The 15,634-nt window shown below is 47.3% G+C and overlaps 1 protein-coding gene and 1 long non-coding RNA gene across 10 annotated transcripts in view; one reads left to right on the top strand and one right to left on the bottom strand.

The window, feature by feature from the left end:
* The window catches only part of PALM2AKAP2 (PALM2 and AKAP2 fusion), a 468,534-nt gene that overhangs the window by 147,296 nt on the left and 305,604 nt on the right, over positions 1-15,634 (bottom strand). The window contains exon 1 of one of the 9 annotated variants that reach the window (XM_077912868.1): positions 7,941-7,958. The exons of the other annotated variants lie outside the window; for them this stretch is intronic. The gene's annotated coding sequence lies outside the window, so the exon portion shown is untranslated. Of the gene's footprint in view, positions 1-7,940; positions 7,959-15,634 lie in introns of those variants that run through there. 9 annotated transcript variants of the gene reach the window in all.
* LOC144322638 (uncharacterized) lies at positions 469-6,038 on the top strand. Its single transcript, XR_013388295.1, has 3 exons — positions 469-921; positions 3,098-3,263; positions 5,825-6,038. It is a non-coding gene; the product is annotated as an uncharacterized LOC144322638 (long non-coding RNA).

Below are 15,634 nucleotides of genomic sequence, written 5' to 3'. Positions count from 1 at the left end.
TTTTCTCCAAGAATAAAAATATTACCACACGCTTACAGGATTCTGGGCACACGCTGATCTCACAACGAACAAAAAGGCAAGGTGTTCTGACAAATGTGCCAATTTCTGGCAATGTCACTGACTCCGACATACACCCCCACATTCAGATGACTTGTCTTAGCTTTGGTCTGAAGCCTACTGGGGTAAAGGGGAGCTGCCTTTGTCCTCTTTAACCAGGGCTCTTCACTTTTGCTTTGACGGAGAGTTAAATTGTGGGGCCACTTGAAAGGTAGCTCTTGCAGCTTGGATTAAGACTCTGAAGGGCTGGTTCTGGATTCTACCCTGGGGCTCGTTAGATGGGGGTCAGGTTGAGGTCATTTCTGGAAAGTGCTTTGACAACACCACATGGAAACATGTGCGTGCACTGAGCCACCCACTTGTGCCCACATGCCGAAGGGCAGGACTTCTGTTCTTCACAGAGACGTCTATGAGCCAAACCATGAGGAAACAATGGGTTAAGCGGTGATGAACCCAAGGAGTTTGTCTTTCCCTTAAATTCTTTCCATCCTGGAAAAAGAAGAATTGAGAGGGGGAAAAAATGTGTTTTCCCCCTTCCACAGATGTTTAAAGAGACAATTCCTAACCGATGTAGCAGTTCAGCATTTAGATTAGAGGGGGATCTCTGGAGACAGACTGAGTTATGATCCATGTTCCCACGTGGCCAGGGGTGAAGGAGGGAGCCACCTCCAGCAACTTACAACTTCGATGGGACAAGAAGGATGGACCAGGTTTGAACGACAATAGAAGCAGCTTGCAGCGTCTCTCTGGGTGGACGTCCATACAGCCAGCTAAAAGTGGGCCACGCCAAAGCTCTGGATCCCCTCACTCGTGTAAACCCAACAGGCGTAGGCGCCCTTGCTAAGGGTCTCCTACCAGAATAAGGTATTTAAAGCAACCTACTTGGAGTGGTAAAGATGAAAGGGCGAGCTTGTTGCTGTTGTCATTTTAGCTGGGGTCCTTCCTCCAGAAGAATGTGAGTATTTGAGGCAAATGGAACTGGGGGGCCAGGACTCACCTGCCAGCTTGACCACAAGGGAGAGGGCCTTCTGAATAGTAGTGAGGCATCCTGAGAGGAAAGTGAGAAAGTGGCTGGAACATCCTCGAAGGTCAGAGATTTATGATAAGCTACAGCTGGAAGGACCCAGCTGCTTGCCTTTCCAGCGACTGTGGGGCAGGACAATAGGATGGCAGAGCTGATGCCTGGATACAGGGCACGAGGGAGCGACCGATAGGAGAGGGCCAAAGAGGTACCCTCCTTGCTCCAGCTGCAATCTGCCCTTCAATCTCCAAGTACCTGGAACGCTTTGGCAGTGAATACCTCCCGACACACTCCTTTACCCTTTTGCTTACATGCTTTCCTATTCGTGAACATGGACATCTTATAAGGAAGATATTTGCAATATAGGCTTACTTAGTAGGTATGGAATCTGACTCAAAAATTGTATCGGGGTGGAGCACCTGGGTGGCTCAATCAGCTAAGCGTCTGCCTTCAGCTCAGGTCATGATCCTGGAGTCCTGGAATCGAGCCCCATCTGGGCTCCCTGCTTAGTGGAAAGTCTGTTTCTCCCTCTCCCTCTGCCTCTGCCTCTCCTCCTGCTTGTGCTCTCTCTGTCTCGAATCAATAAAATCTTTTTAAAAATTGTATAGGGGGCAGCCTGGGTGGCTCAGCAGTTTAGCACTGCCTTTGGCCCAGTGTATGATCCTGGAGTCCTGGAATTGAGTCCCGCATCAGGCTCCCTGCATGGAGGCTGCTTCTCCCTCTGCCTGTGTCTCTGCCTCTCTCTCTCTCTCATGGATAAATTAAAAAAAAAATTGTATAGGGATAGTGAGTGGTAGTAAGTGCCTTTGAGCAACTACTGTATAAAGTTGGTTAGATAGGGGCTTTCAAATTTAGTGGATGTGAAACTCTAAAGAAACTGCAAACCAACTCACCCTAAATGGACTGCATCTACCTTGGTTATCATTACAGAAACACACATATAAATAATACTTTCATTATATATAACTAACTTACAAATTTGTAAATGATAAGTAAACATGACAGAGACAGCTTTGTCAGGGAACAAGCACACTTAGATGTTGCAGGTTGGTATTTTTTTTAAAGATTTGTTTTTTACATTTTTTTTTAAATTCATGAGACACAGAGGGAGAGAGGCAGAGACACAAGCAGGGAGAGAAGCAGGCTCCCTGTGGGGAGCCTGATGTGGGACTTGATCCCAGGACCCCAGGATCATAATCTGAGTCAAAGGCAGATGCTCAACCACTGAGCCACTCAGGCGCCCCTCAGGTTGGTATCATAAAGTGATTTATTTTATTTATTTTATTTTTAAAGATTTTATTTATTTATTCATGAGAGACACAGAGACACGGGCAGAGGGAGAAGCAGGCTCCATGCAGGTAGCCAGATGTGGGACTCGATCCTGGGACTCCAGGATCACACCCTGGGCCAAAGGTGGCCCTAAACCACTGAGCCACCCAGGGATCCCCTCATAAAGTGATTTAATCTCTTGGGATAACAATCTAGAATACATGGAAGGGAAGTATAGCGGAAACTATCCTTCTTCTGTAGAACAGAAACCATCCAGTCCAGGTGAGCTGCTCTCCTTCACGTGGCCCTGTGTTTCACTAAATGAATCCTAGGAATCCTACGTTCTCTGCCAGTGATGGGTATAGGAAAGGCACTGGCCAATGACATATCGAATGAACAATGAAAGAGAAGCCAGATAGGCCCCTTTGGGAAATATTTCCTTGCTCTTGAAAAGAGACATGAAGAAACACCCCTCTCTTCTTCCACTGACGATTGCCATATCCCTGGGGGCTGTGATGCCTGGAATATGGCAGCTATTATGTGACCACGAGAACAGCTGCTCAGTGACACAGATGCCTCCCTTGGGATGGCAGGGCAGAAGCATAGAAGCAAGTGGGGCCCCTTGAGGATGTCACCATGTAGTGAAATTAAACATCTCCAGGGCAGCCCCCCCACAGGAGTTATTATGGGCAATTATATCGCTTCTTTATTGTTTAAGCCAAATGAGAGATAATTTTCTCTTCCTTGTAGCAAAAGACCTCCAGGAAACTATAAGACTGTTTGTAGTCTTTGACACAAACAGAAGATAAATCAAAGTAATGGCCAAAAGATCAAAATTTTTATCCCAAGCTGAAAAACTCAGAGACACGTGTACATGAAAATCACCTTATGAAAAAGAAAAGCAGAATATAGAAGGGTAGGTACACAATCCTAACAATATAAATATTCACCCGGCTTCTACTGAACATCATAAGAAAATTTAACTTCACAGTGATAGCTTATGGTTGAATGTACATTAGATTCTGTTTTCTATATCTTATTACTCAAGTTGAAATATTTATTTTAAAGTTTATGAGAAAGAAAACAGCATCAGACCCCAAATATGAACTTTTGCACAAAATAAATGGCGGATAAAAATCTGTTGAAAAGGAATGGCATGTCCTTTAGGAAATGTTTCTAGAACTAGTCATTCTGTGTCAGTGATTTGGAGCTTTCTCCTTGGATGTAATTACTCATTACAATAAGCCACATGTATGAAACATCTTTTCAAAGAATGTCAAACACAGACTTCAAAGAAGAGAAAGGGTAGGATTCTAGAGAAATGAGGAAGACCAAGGGAAAACAAAGCAGTAGACTGTCAACATCTCTTACACAATGAATTTCCGAAAATATGTCGTAAGTACAGCCTGAGGCTTGGCTTAATTGGCACAAACACAAGGGAAATAGAAAATCTAAGTCAGAGGGGTTGTCACACTGAAAAATTAGTCTGCATCTGTCTGAACATCAGAGAAAATGTGGAACCAGGAAAATCCAGACATAAAGGAACCCTGTCTAATTCATCTGATGGAAAGGCTATTGGAATATTTTTATAGTAGGCAATTACAGCATTTTATTTTTGGAATTCCTCTTTAAGCATCACTGATGAAAGTAAATTCTGATATAGTATTGACAGTTAAGTTAGGATAGATCGAAATCAAGGTCAAGAAAATTATTGTAATATTGGAAGGTTCGCTATGAACTGCAGCAAAATAATTCAAGAAATCACATTTAATTACATTTAGTCAAATGCACTTTCCCCTCTAAGCTTTCTCACAGCGAGCTGTCATTCAATTTCCCAAATATTGAGTCAACACCTTCTATCAAGGCTTTATTAAATATTAGCATTTTTCTGAGCTACAGCTTAAAGTTAAATGTTTTCAGATCTGGATTTTGATGGGGGTCAAGTTTCTTTTGAATTTAATGAAGTATTACCAGTTGAAGCCAGTTTAATGAGATGAAAGAGATGTCAGGTTACTGCAAGGTGCACAGTGGAATAAGAAAAAAAAAAAAAGCAACTCAGAGTTTTAGAAGACAAGTAAGCATATTCCACATAGGGATTTTACCTTGTTATAGATAGCAAATATTTAGGGCAGGAATAGTCTACAGATGTGCTCTGCTTTCTAGAAAGTTAATACACTAACTATCTGAAGTGGAATTTTTAATTCTAAAAGAAGTCACCTTGCATTGTCTTTAAAAGGTCAGTTCTCCATGGATACAGCCATTTGATTTTTATAATTAATAATTTGTAACAATTACACATAAAAGGAGATTTGGGGGAATATATTTGTTACTTAAAGATCCCTTGAAGAGACTAGAGATATATTTCACTATCCTAATTTATATTAGACACCCCAATAGTACCCTTAAAAATAGAGAGGATTAAGGATCTCAAAATCAATGGAGAAGTTAGCTCCAAAAAATGGTCAAGATGGAAAGGAGAGATGAGGTCATAGGCACCTTTAGTGAATTTTTATGACCTCATCAGGATTTTTTTTTAAAGACTTTTTAAAATAGATTTTTAAGATTATTTATTTATTTATTCATGAGACATACAGAGAGAGAGAGGGGGGCAGAGACAAAGGCAGAGGGAGAAGCAGGCTCCGTGCAGGGAGCCCGACGCAGGACTCGATCCCGGGACCCCAGGATCAGGCCCTGGGCTGAAGGCGGTGCTACAGCGCTGAGCTACCCGGGCTGCCCTTAAGGATTATTTCTTAAGTGATATTGCACCTCCTGATGTTGAAAAGAAACTACCTGTGGTGATTTATGCAATAAATTCGTATCTCATTACTTGTTTTCTATATAAATGATCTTCTTGATGGCACCAGATACTCCGACTTACAGAGTTTTAAACCAGAATATGGTTTAAACCAGAGTGAGGTGGACACTCATGTCCAGAAAGCCTGGTCTCACACCGAGTGCTGTGTCTCCCATCAGCAAGGAGGTCTCCCAGGCTCAGGGGCTCTGACTCCCACACCACAGCCTTCTGATTCTCCCTACACTGTGGACACCTGAGCCCCACCAGAATATCGGTAAAATGGGCAGAGTTTGCAATTTGGAATAAAGTACATGCACACAATGGAATATTACGCAGCTCTGAGTGTATGTAAATGAATATGTTCGTACATACTAACGCGGAAAACTCTCCAGAATATGTCATTAAATGGAAAAAAAGAAGCTTCAAAACACTGTAGGTCGCATTATATCTTTTGTATTAAAAGGGGAGGAGAATGAGAATATATTTTTGTATTTGGTTACATTTGTATACAGGAAGGCATTGGCAAGAAATCAACTCAAGGTGGTTTACTTTTGGGGGAGTGGCAGAGGGGACAATAAGTGGGCATGCCTTCCAAATAAGACATCTCGATGTGTACCTTTTTATAAGATTTGCACTTTGGTTATTTTGTGTATTTTTAAAGATTTTATTTATTTCTTTGGCAGAGAGGGAAAGTGTGCACAAGCAGAGGGAGAGGGAGAAGCAGGTCTCCTCTGAGCAGGGAGCCCAACGTGGACTTCGATCCCAAGGACCCCGGGATCATGACCTGAGCCGAAGGCAGATGCTTAACCGACTGAGCCACCCAGGCGCCCCAGATTTCCACTTGGAATCGTGTGAATGTATCGCATAGTGAAAAAACAATCCATTAAACAAAGATAAACTCAGCAATGCCCTTCCCATGTCACAGTCTGTGGTGATAACTCATGAAAACCTTTTAAACCAGATGCTCCTGGTTTGGTAGCTACTTTAAATGTTTTATATATGAGTCACTTTGAGGGCCACAGAACTCAGGCTCAGGAATCTGTTCCCAGAATCAGAATGTCCATTCCCTACTCACACTGGCCTCAGTTTTCTAGCAGCCACTTGTGTCCATGCCTATTCCAACATGCTCTTAGTCTGAATAGACTTTCGTACCAGTCAATTGAGCCAATAGCTTAGCACTGATGCATAGCAGCACGGCTGTGGATATCTGCCACCGAGCTTAAAAACCTAACCGTGCAGCCTGGGAAGCATATCCTAAGGCATGTTCTACATTTTTTTTAAAGGATTTTATCCATTTGTTTGAGATAGAGAGTGAGAGCAAGCAAGAGAGATAGAGAGCATGAGCAGGGGGCAGAGGCAGAGGGAGAGAGAGAAGCCCCCCAAAGTGGGGCTCGATCCCAGGACCCCGAGACTATGACCTAAGCTGAAGGCACTCAACTGACTGAGCCACCCAGGTGCCCTCGTTTGAATCTTTTATGTTTCATTTACGTTTTCCTAATTTATGTTTCTGCCAGTCACCTTAAATGGCTTGTGGGCTACCGGGGTAAGAACCTGAGAACAGGTGGATGGAGTGGAGAGGGAGGGAGGAGAAGAGAGAGGGAAGGAATGTGGAGAGACAGAGGGGAGAGACCGCGTGGAAAAAGAAAAAATGGAAGGGGGGGCGTGGAAGGGAAGGATAGAGGGAAATAGAGTAACAAAAACCAACACGTTAACCAGGTATTGGAAACCACGAGCACATTTTGTCAAAAGAATACCTTTTGGGGAAAAAAAAAAAAAAAAAGAATACCTTCTGGGGAACCCTGGGTGGCTCAGTGGTTTAGCACCGCGTTCAGCCCAGGGCCTGATCCTGGGGACCCGGGATCGAGTCCCACATCGGGCTCCCTGCATGAAGCCTGCTTCTCCCTCTGCCTGTGTCTCTGCCTCTGTCTATCATAAATAAATAAATGAATGAATAAATAAATAAATAAATAAATAAATAAATAAATAAATAAATCTTAAAAAAAAATACATTTCAATTTTCAGGCTAGCCCACAAAAGCCTGTTGAGCTGGTCCAAAGGACCATTTTCTCACCCATTCCCAAGTGTGTAGAGGGCTCAAGGGAAAACGTAAGTAGAGGAGGCCACTTCTGGAGTCCGGCTTCCATACCTTGCCACCCCTCCCCCAGGATTAATGGGGTCTGGTTTTCATGCGGCTTGGAGACCCAAAGGCTAGCTGGCTTCTTCTTGTTAAGAACAAACCAAACCAAACCAAAAGTTTCCCTCTCTGGTCACCCACCTTGTCTCAGTTAGACATTAGGGAGAAGTTTGCTCAATTATGTGTAGGCAGTAATGACTCACTAACTTGTTCAGAGACATTTTCCCTGCTTTGAGCATCCTTAGGATAGCTGGGGCCGGTGGGGGCCCAGGGGATGGCTCAGACTTGTACAGCATCTCACAGCCAGACCACTACCCATCCTCGGGTTTCCTGGCTCCCCTTCCAGACTTTCATGGACTTAAATCTTTGCTTGTTTTTCAAAGCCACTTAGAATTTAAAGCAGCAAAAGTGCCTGCTTTTAATTCTAGTAAAAGGACCCAGGCAGCAGACAAGTACTTACTGAACGTTAACTGGTGCGTACAGGATGCCGGGCAGGATGCAGATGGGTGTTATTAGCCGCAGCTGAACCTGCCTCGAAGCTGCTGGGATGAGCCCGAAGGCTCGAGAGAGAGAGAGCAGAGAAGCAGCAAGAAAGCAGCTCTGGATGGCAGGAGCTGGTCTAGGGAGATGGGACCCGGGGCAGAGGCCCTAGGCAAGCTGCTTACCTCTCCTGAGCCTCAGTGTCCAAAAGAAACACACAGAACCCTTTTCAAAGTGTATAAATCTTCCCACTTGATCCCCAAATCACCTTGAAAAATTCTCCTCCCATAAGGATTCGAGCAATTTAGTAAGTAATTGAGGTCAGCTGAGCCTGGGGGCAGGCAAAGTTGATGACACCCCATTCTAGAACGGAGGAAGGGGAGGGTCACTGTGACTGGATGGCTTTGTTCAAGGACACCAGGAAGAGAAGGACTCGTGGCCCAAAGCCTGGTTCTTTCCTCAATATGAGGGAAGCATCCGTTGTTTGCAGAGCTCAGGGACCTCAGAACTGAGAAGAGTAACGGTGGACAGGCCAGGCCTATGCAGGCACAGGGCAGAGAGCAAGCACCGAGCAGGCCTCCACTCCAGGGACACCAGAGTCAAGAGAAGGTGTGACAGGGAACTGAGTGTGTGTGATGGGGCCTTTCTACTCTTTTAGGAGCATCCCAAGGACACCCGTTTCTCTCTTCTGCCTTCAAAAACTGGCCTGCTCTTGAGGGAGGCGTGTGGTTGTCCAGACCCGTCTGAGACTGGGTCGGAGGGTTTAATTCAGGTGAGGGATATATTCACACAAATCTAAACCGCATTTTCTAATCACCTTTCAATAACAAAACAAAACAAAAAACCAAACACCAAAAAAAAAAAAAAAAAAAAAAAAACCCTCATTGTATCTTGTTTTCCAATATATTCTTGAATTTAAAGGGGACCTCAGGGGTGTTCTTAATCACCACTCCCCACACCCAACACTATGACGGGAAACCAGCAGGATGGATAATTGTTGCTACTTCACCCCTTTGCTTTACATTAAGAGTTGAGCTGGTTCCCTCGTTAGTTCCATTCGTGAGGCCAGTTCATTTTGTAGACACCTGCTGTGGCCAAGCACATGAGGAACAAAGCTATAAAGACAGGGGCCTAAAGAAGCTCTTGGAAGGACAGGCACAGAGAAAGGTGATGCCAATACGGAGAGGACAGAGATGCTGACCGACAGCTTTAAGCCTGGTTTACTGCACTCTGCCAAGGTTGGTGAGGTGTGTGTGTGGGGGGAGGGTCCGGGCATTCATTCCCATTGCCCGTAGTGGAATGGGACAGATGGGTGCCAGGGCGGCCATACAGCTGCTGAGAGTTCCTAAAGCCACGCAGCCCTCAAATGCCTCCTCTGTCCTCCTGGCCGGACTTAAAACAGAAGACTGGGACCAGAGGGCCGTGTGGAAAAGACAAAACGGGAATCAAGGAGCCCGATGACATCTGCCCAAGTCCTCAGTGCCACCATCCGGCTCGCCACTCCGACAGAGAAATGCAGACAAATGTGTCCACAGTGATAAGGCCAAATGGCTCAGGGAGGAGTTGCCATGATTGCTCCATTTCTTTAAAAAGCTCTGGAAGCCACAGCTTGCAGGAGCAAGGAGTCCCAGAGAGAATATCATGGAAATGAAAGGACATGAAATAAAGGGATGGAAAAAAGAGAAGCGTCTCTGCCCAGGGATCCAGGGTCAGCCAGCAGGAGGCACAGGGCAGACCAGTGATCCTCCGTGAGGTTACTCTGCACGGGCTAGGAGAGCCCAAGTTGGCACAGGGAGAAGGACCTGATGTGGCCGGGGGAGCAGGGTGGGGACAGCAGCTAGCCACGATGGATACGCTTCTCCTTGCAGAGCTTTACCAACAGCTTTGCGAGTGGCCGGCTGCCTGGGGACAGGGTTGCATGACACCTGCAGGCGTTCCACTTGGCCAAGTGCGTGGAGGGCAGGCATGTGTTTTAACACCGAGTGAGCGCTCACGAGTTGGCTGGTGGGCGCGTGAGTGAGCCATGGTTTGCCCAAAGCCTTTGGGATCCTCCTCCCCTGCCCCTGCTGTGACCCGCAGAAATTCCTACCTGGCTTCGCTGACATCCATGGCGTGTCTTAGCCTGCTTTCTAGACTGTGAGCTCCGGGAAGGCCGGGGCTTTCCACGCTTACCTCTCTCCATCTACTGCGGCTGCCAACTTGGTGCCTGATACCGAGAAGACACGCATCCTTCCACTCACTCACCCACTCACCTGTGGGGTTTATCTTCCTGCCCAGCGTCTCCTCTAGTGTTTTCTAGAAAATGACCCTTCATCCAACCCTAACATTATGGTTGGAGGGAGATTGCACATCCTTTAAAAACCTGTCCCCACCTCATCCCAGATTGGACATAGGTAGACATCCAGAATGGCCAAGGGCTCTCTGGTCCAGGGATGGACAATGATCCAGGCTGGGCCACTCAGAGCTCTTCCCAGAATCCAGGAGCCCTGTCTCCTTGTTGCTTTTTCGAGGTGGGGCTGAAAATGGAGGGCTTGACAGTGGATGGCAGGCGTCTCTCCAGCTGTGTGGACAGAGTCTGCCTGAAAAGGCTGATGTTGACTCTCAGGAAGAGGTAGAGGCGGTGGGTGAAGAGTCGAGGCCAGTGGCACTTGGAGCCCTGGGCAGTCACGCCTGCAGCCCAGCTGCCACCCCGCCCTTCCTGTGACCAGGCTCTGGGAGTGCCCGATTTTCCCATTCCAGTTCAAATCGGGTTTTGTCACGTGTAACACCAGGGCTTCTGACTAATACATGGAATGAATTACTAATTGGTATCATCAAGTCCCTGTGCAGCCCGGAGAACCACCAGGAGACACGTGATCATCATGCTCGTCCTCCCTCCCACTCTTGATGCCTGGAGTCCACGTCAATCCAAGAAGCACACCAGGCTCGGAACACAGGTGGTGGCACGTGGGGCTGCCTAATTCTGCAGGAGCACCAGTATGTGGGGGAAGTCACAAAAGTCCCCGTGAGCAGAAAGCAAGATGAAGAGCCTGGACAATCAAGAGGCTCAGTGCAAGTATCAGAGAAAAGAAAGCCACTGGAATAAAAGCAAAGATTGAAAACTCAGCAGAGGGTGGATTCTGACCTATGGATCTAGAAGGAAGCGTTTTCTTTCCAGTACCTCCTGTGTTTGTGTTTCCCGGTGCAGCTGAGGAGGCCACTGCCACGCTGTTGTGGGATCACACAGAGTCAATATAGGTTCTCCATGTCTGGTTCTTGGGCCAACAGCCTCAGCATCACCCAGGAATTTGTTAGAGATGCAAATTCTCAGCTCTGCCCCCAGACCTCCTGAATCAGGATCTCTAGGGGTGGGACACAGCAATCTGTTTTAATGAACTCTCCAGGGGATTCTGATGCATGATGACATTTGGGAACCCCTGGCACAGTGTCTGGCTCAGTTTGCAGCTCTGGTGCTAGGTTCTTGGGTTTGGCCGGGACCACAATATGAATAGTGCCCACTGGGTTTGCATTCTGGCTCAGCCACTTACTCTCTCTGCCTCAGACTCTTCCTCTGTAAAACAGAATTAGGAGTAGTAGCCACTCATTGTTTCTCTGAGGACTTAATGACATAAGGCACAAAAAGTATTTAGTTGAATACCCAGCCTACAGGGTAAGCACTGAGTAAATGGGGTTAGTTGTAGGATTTTGCTGCTGCTCTGATTCCATGGTAGGGCCTGGGCCCAGAGTGGCCAGAAAGGACCTCTCCCCAGACTTGCTCCTCTAAAACACTCACTTCCTGTAGCATCTACTTGTTTTTTTCTGTCTAGCAAACTTCTACTTACCCGTCCAACACCTTATCTCCTCCGTGATGGCTTCCCAGAGCCGAGTCTCCCTTCCTCCTCTAAGCATCCTCCATTCAAAGCCGTCAGCCTGCCTGGCTGTAAACCCTGGCCCTGCCTCTTCCTAGCTGTTTGATCTTGGGAAAGTTTCTTCACCTTTCATGCCTGATTTGTAAAACGAGATGAATAATTGTATTTACCTATGGGATTGTTGGGGCGGGGGTGGGGGGGGATTAAATGAGGCAATATGTCCAAAGGCTTACAACAGTGGCTGGCATGCAGTAAGTGCTCAATAACTGTTAGCTCTGTCTCCTGGAGCTTACCACTCTGCAGGTATGGGGCGGATGAGGGAACGAGTGAACCGATGTGGGGCAGGGCTAGGTCTTCGGAGAGGTGAGTTGAGGGCTTGCCTCGGACATAAAGCATAAGGGGCACAGTGAACTCAGGTCCAATAAAACTTGGAATCATTCCAGTTAAAAAGGAGTTTCAGTAAAACTTTATTTGTAAACACAGGCAGATGGCCCATGGCCATAGTTTGCTAATTTGATTTTTTTAAATATTGCATTAAAGTATTATTTGTCTTGGTTACTGAGGCATGGGACATGGGACATGATGGTTTAATCTGCTCTTTCCCCTCTGGCTAAACCTGCAAACACAGGCCCCATGGTTCCCCAGCGATGGGGTGCCCTTCCTTGCTCTCCCAGGGGTCTCAGACTCAGCAAGGAGGTTCCTGCCCAAAGAACTCAGAACTTGGCTCCTTTCTAATCAGCTCCAAGACTAATTTTTTAAAAGATTTTATTTATTTATTCATGAGAGACAGAGAGAGGGAGAGGCAGAGACACAGGCAGAGGGAGAAGCAGGCTCCATGCAGGGAGCCCGACGTGGGACTCGATCCCAGGTCTCCAGGATCACGCCCTGGGCCGAAGGCGGCGCCAAACCACTGAGCCACCTGGGCTGCCCTAAGACTGAATTTTTAAAGGGAGTATAAACTCAAAGCACACCAATGTCTACCTGCAGTTTTCAGATAAAGTCAAATAGGTGTATTTATACATATACACATATATATGTATGTATAGATATATTCAGCTTTGTGACATTTTCTGAAATTTTCGAGGATGTGTGTGTCCATAACCAAACTGAAAATAGAGTCCCCCTCTTTCAAAAACATTTCCTTGGAGATGTGATACGCCGCCAGAAGGGTCTGCTGCGGAACATACGTGCTCACATTTCAGAGGCCTTCCTCATCCCGAGAGGGACAGTCAGCGGCTGTGCCGGCTTTTTTATGGGGTTTTGCCTCATTAAGAGGTGGCCTGTTTTGCAGCACGCATGCCATCTTTGTTTGAGGGGCAACTGCTCACTACGTAATCGGTTGTGCTTGCAGAGACAAGCCAAATGCTGGGCCCTGTGCCCTAACACACAGGCAGCTGTGATAAGAAAAGGGGTTTTCTTCCTATTACAGTACATGTTGCAAACCATGGAAGGGGATTTCTTTCCTTCTTCTTTTTAATTACCATGCCTCTAAAATGGAAACCGTTCAGGGAAGTGAGAGTGGTGTGCTCTTGCAAGGTAGCCACATGTGTCACCGTGCTGATTCAAAGTCAGATCACAAGTAGGTTTCTCTTTCTCTTTCAGGCTGACCCTGAAGTCTCTGGACCTTTGTCCTCTGTGGCATGCAGGCTCTGAGGGGGTCCACTCCTGGGACGAAGCCCCAGGAGGGGCTGACGAGGGCTTTGGATCAGACCAGATCATAGGCCCTGCCTCTGCAGGGCTCACTAGCGAACCAGCTGGGCATGCACCCGTCTGCACTGAGCCCCTGCAGCACCCTTTCGAGTTCTGAACAGCATACCCTGCCAGGCAGACAGGAGCCATGTGCCTTGTCCTTCTCAGCTTCAGAGCTGTCATCAAGGAGGCACGTAGTAGGTACTTCGTGCATGCTTACTGAATGACAACACCTCTATGAAGACGAGTCCTCAGGAAGCTGCTGCCTGAGTCAAGGCTGGCCACATGCCACCAGACCAGCTTCAAGTGGCAGCCCTATTAATTACTGGCTACATTCTGGGCAGGCTAGTGAGCCGTATCAAGCCTTAATTCTCCACTCCATAAAACGGGGGTAATAATACCTACCTCATAGGGTTACCACGAGACAAAGATTAGCTGGCACTCATAAAAACATGTGGCAGGCTGTATTATTCTTTCCAATTATTTTTTGCCTTCCCTATAAGAGGATTATACATCCCCACCCAATGCCAAGAGACTTGCGTTGCTGTCCTCCTGGAGGCTTACTTCCCTACCCCCGTCGACACGAGGCTTGGCCATATGATTTGCTTTGGCCGATGGAACACAAGCTACACATGCCACATCCAAACATGAACTCCAAGAGCCATGAACGCCATGGAGAATGCCATGAGAATGGAGTGTCCCACAGAGGGGCTGCTCCTTCTCCCTGAGTCTCGGAATGGCCACACTCAGAGCAGGGTGCTAAGCCCCCTACACACGTTACTGTGTTTAAGCCTCATAATTGTGCTGTGAGATTTGGTGATACGGTAAGGGCACCTGGTGCCTGGGGTGATGGAAGTTTGTGAGCCTTCTGTCCCCACAGTACGGTGCCAGAGTCTGCAAAGGTTAGCATCCTGCGGCACTCCCCATAGACTGCCAGTGGGGCAGACGTCCCCACTTTGGCTTCCTCCTCTAGGCGGGGAAGTTCTAACATTATCCACATTATACAGATGAGGAAACTGAAGATTTCAGAGGTAAAAAAGCGTGCCCAGGGTCATCGAGCCAGTCACAGCAGACCTCGGGTTGGAAGCCAGCCACCCCCGACCTCAGAGCCCTACGCCCTGTGTGGGCCATCTCCTGTGTTCCCGTGGTCCCTTCTGCCTCTGACTTCAGCCTGAGAAATACACCCTAAGCTACACCGTCCTTCAGTTTGGAGCCACCAGGCTGTCCATCATGCTGTCCAGAAAATACCTACCCCAGACTAAGGAGTAGTTAGAGAAAAGTGATATTGGGCCAGTGGGTGTGGGGCTTTCATTTCCTCTTCTGATTGGCACCTATATTTGGCCAAAGTGAAGCCTGTTGACTTTACACTTGCAGGGGGAACCCCACCACCAACGTGGACCCTGTGAACATTTATTCATATGCCAGGCCCTGCATTAAGCACCGGTGCTCTTCAAGACATGGCCCCTGGTCCTTAAGGAGTCGCACCTTAGTGAAGAGAGACGGATGTGCAAATAATTAACCAGATGACTAAGCCTTCTAAAGAGGGAGAGGAGAAGGGAGGATGGGTAGAGCTGGAGGAGAGAGATGAACTTGGCCAAACATCGGGGCCAGCTCCAGGGAGGAGGTCACATTTACACCCGGCTTGGTAGAATGAGTCTTCTTTCACCTGGTAGGAGCTGAGAAGGCCTCTTGGAGAAAGAGCATGCCCAGAGCACGGGGAATGGTCCTCACTGGAGCAATGTCCCGTGGGGTGGGGCACACTGTATGCCTAGAAACAGCGGTTGGAACCCGATTTGTGAAGAGTCTAAATCCCAGCCTAAGAGATCTGGTTTTACGCTCTGTGAAAATATAGCTTAAGTCCAGTCTTTAACACCCTGCCCAGGAAGGGCTCAGCCTGAGAGGCAGTTCCAGTCTTTCTTGAATGCGTGCGGCTTTGAAAAACGCAACCTGGACGCTGAGTAGAGCATCAGCACAGAGGGCAACCAGACCCCTCCTTCTCCTGAAGAATCCAGCATAGGATAAACACGGCTGTCGGAAGCTCAGCATGGTGACAAGCAAGGTTCATTCAGTCACTGAACACATATTTACTGAGCACCTACTGCGGGCATTCCAGGCATTCGGGAAACATCAGGGAATACAAATCCCTGCTCTCCCGAAGTTTTCGTTCTAAGGAAACGTTTTCATAGCAGCAAGCGCCACGATTATCCACTTATGATCTCATCTAGTCCTTATAACAACCCTATGAAAGAATGCTATTCTCTTAGTTGTACGGATGGGTAAACTGAGGCTCGGAGCTGTTGACTCATCCTGAGGCGAGGCGGTAAGTGGCAGGGCCAGTAGGC

The sequence above is a fragment of the Canis aureus genome, chromosome 10 (genome assembly GCF_053574225.1).
Source record: "Canis aureus isolate CA01 chromosome 10, VMU_Caureus_v.1.0, whole genome shotgun sequence".
NCBI classification, from domain to species: domain Eukaryota; kingdom Metazoa; phylum Chordata; class Mammalia; order Carnivora; family Canidae; genus Canis; species Canis aureus.
This window is presented reverse-complemented; position numbering and strand designations above follow the sequence as displayed.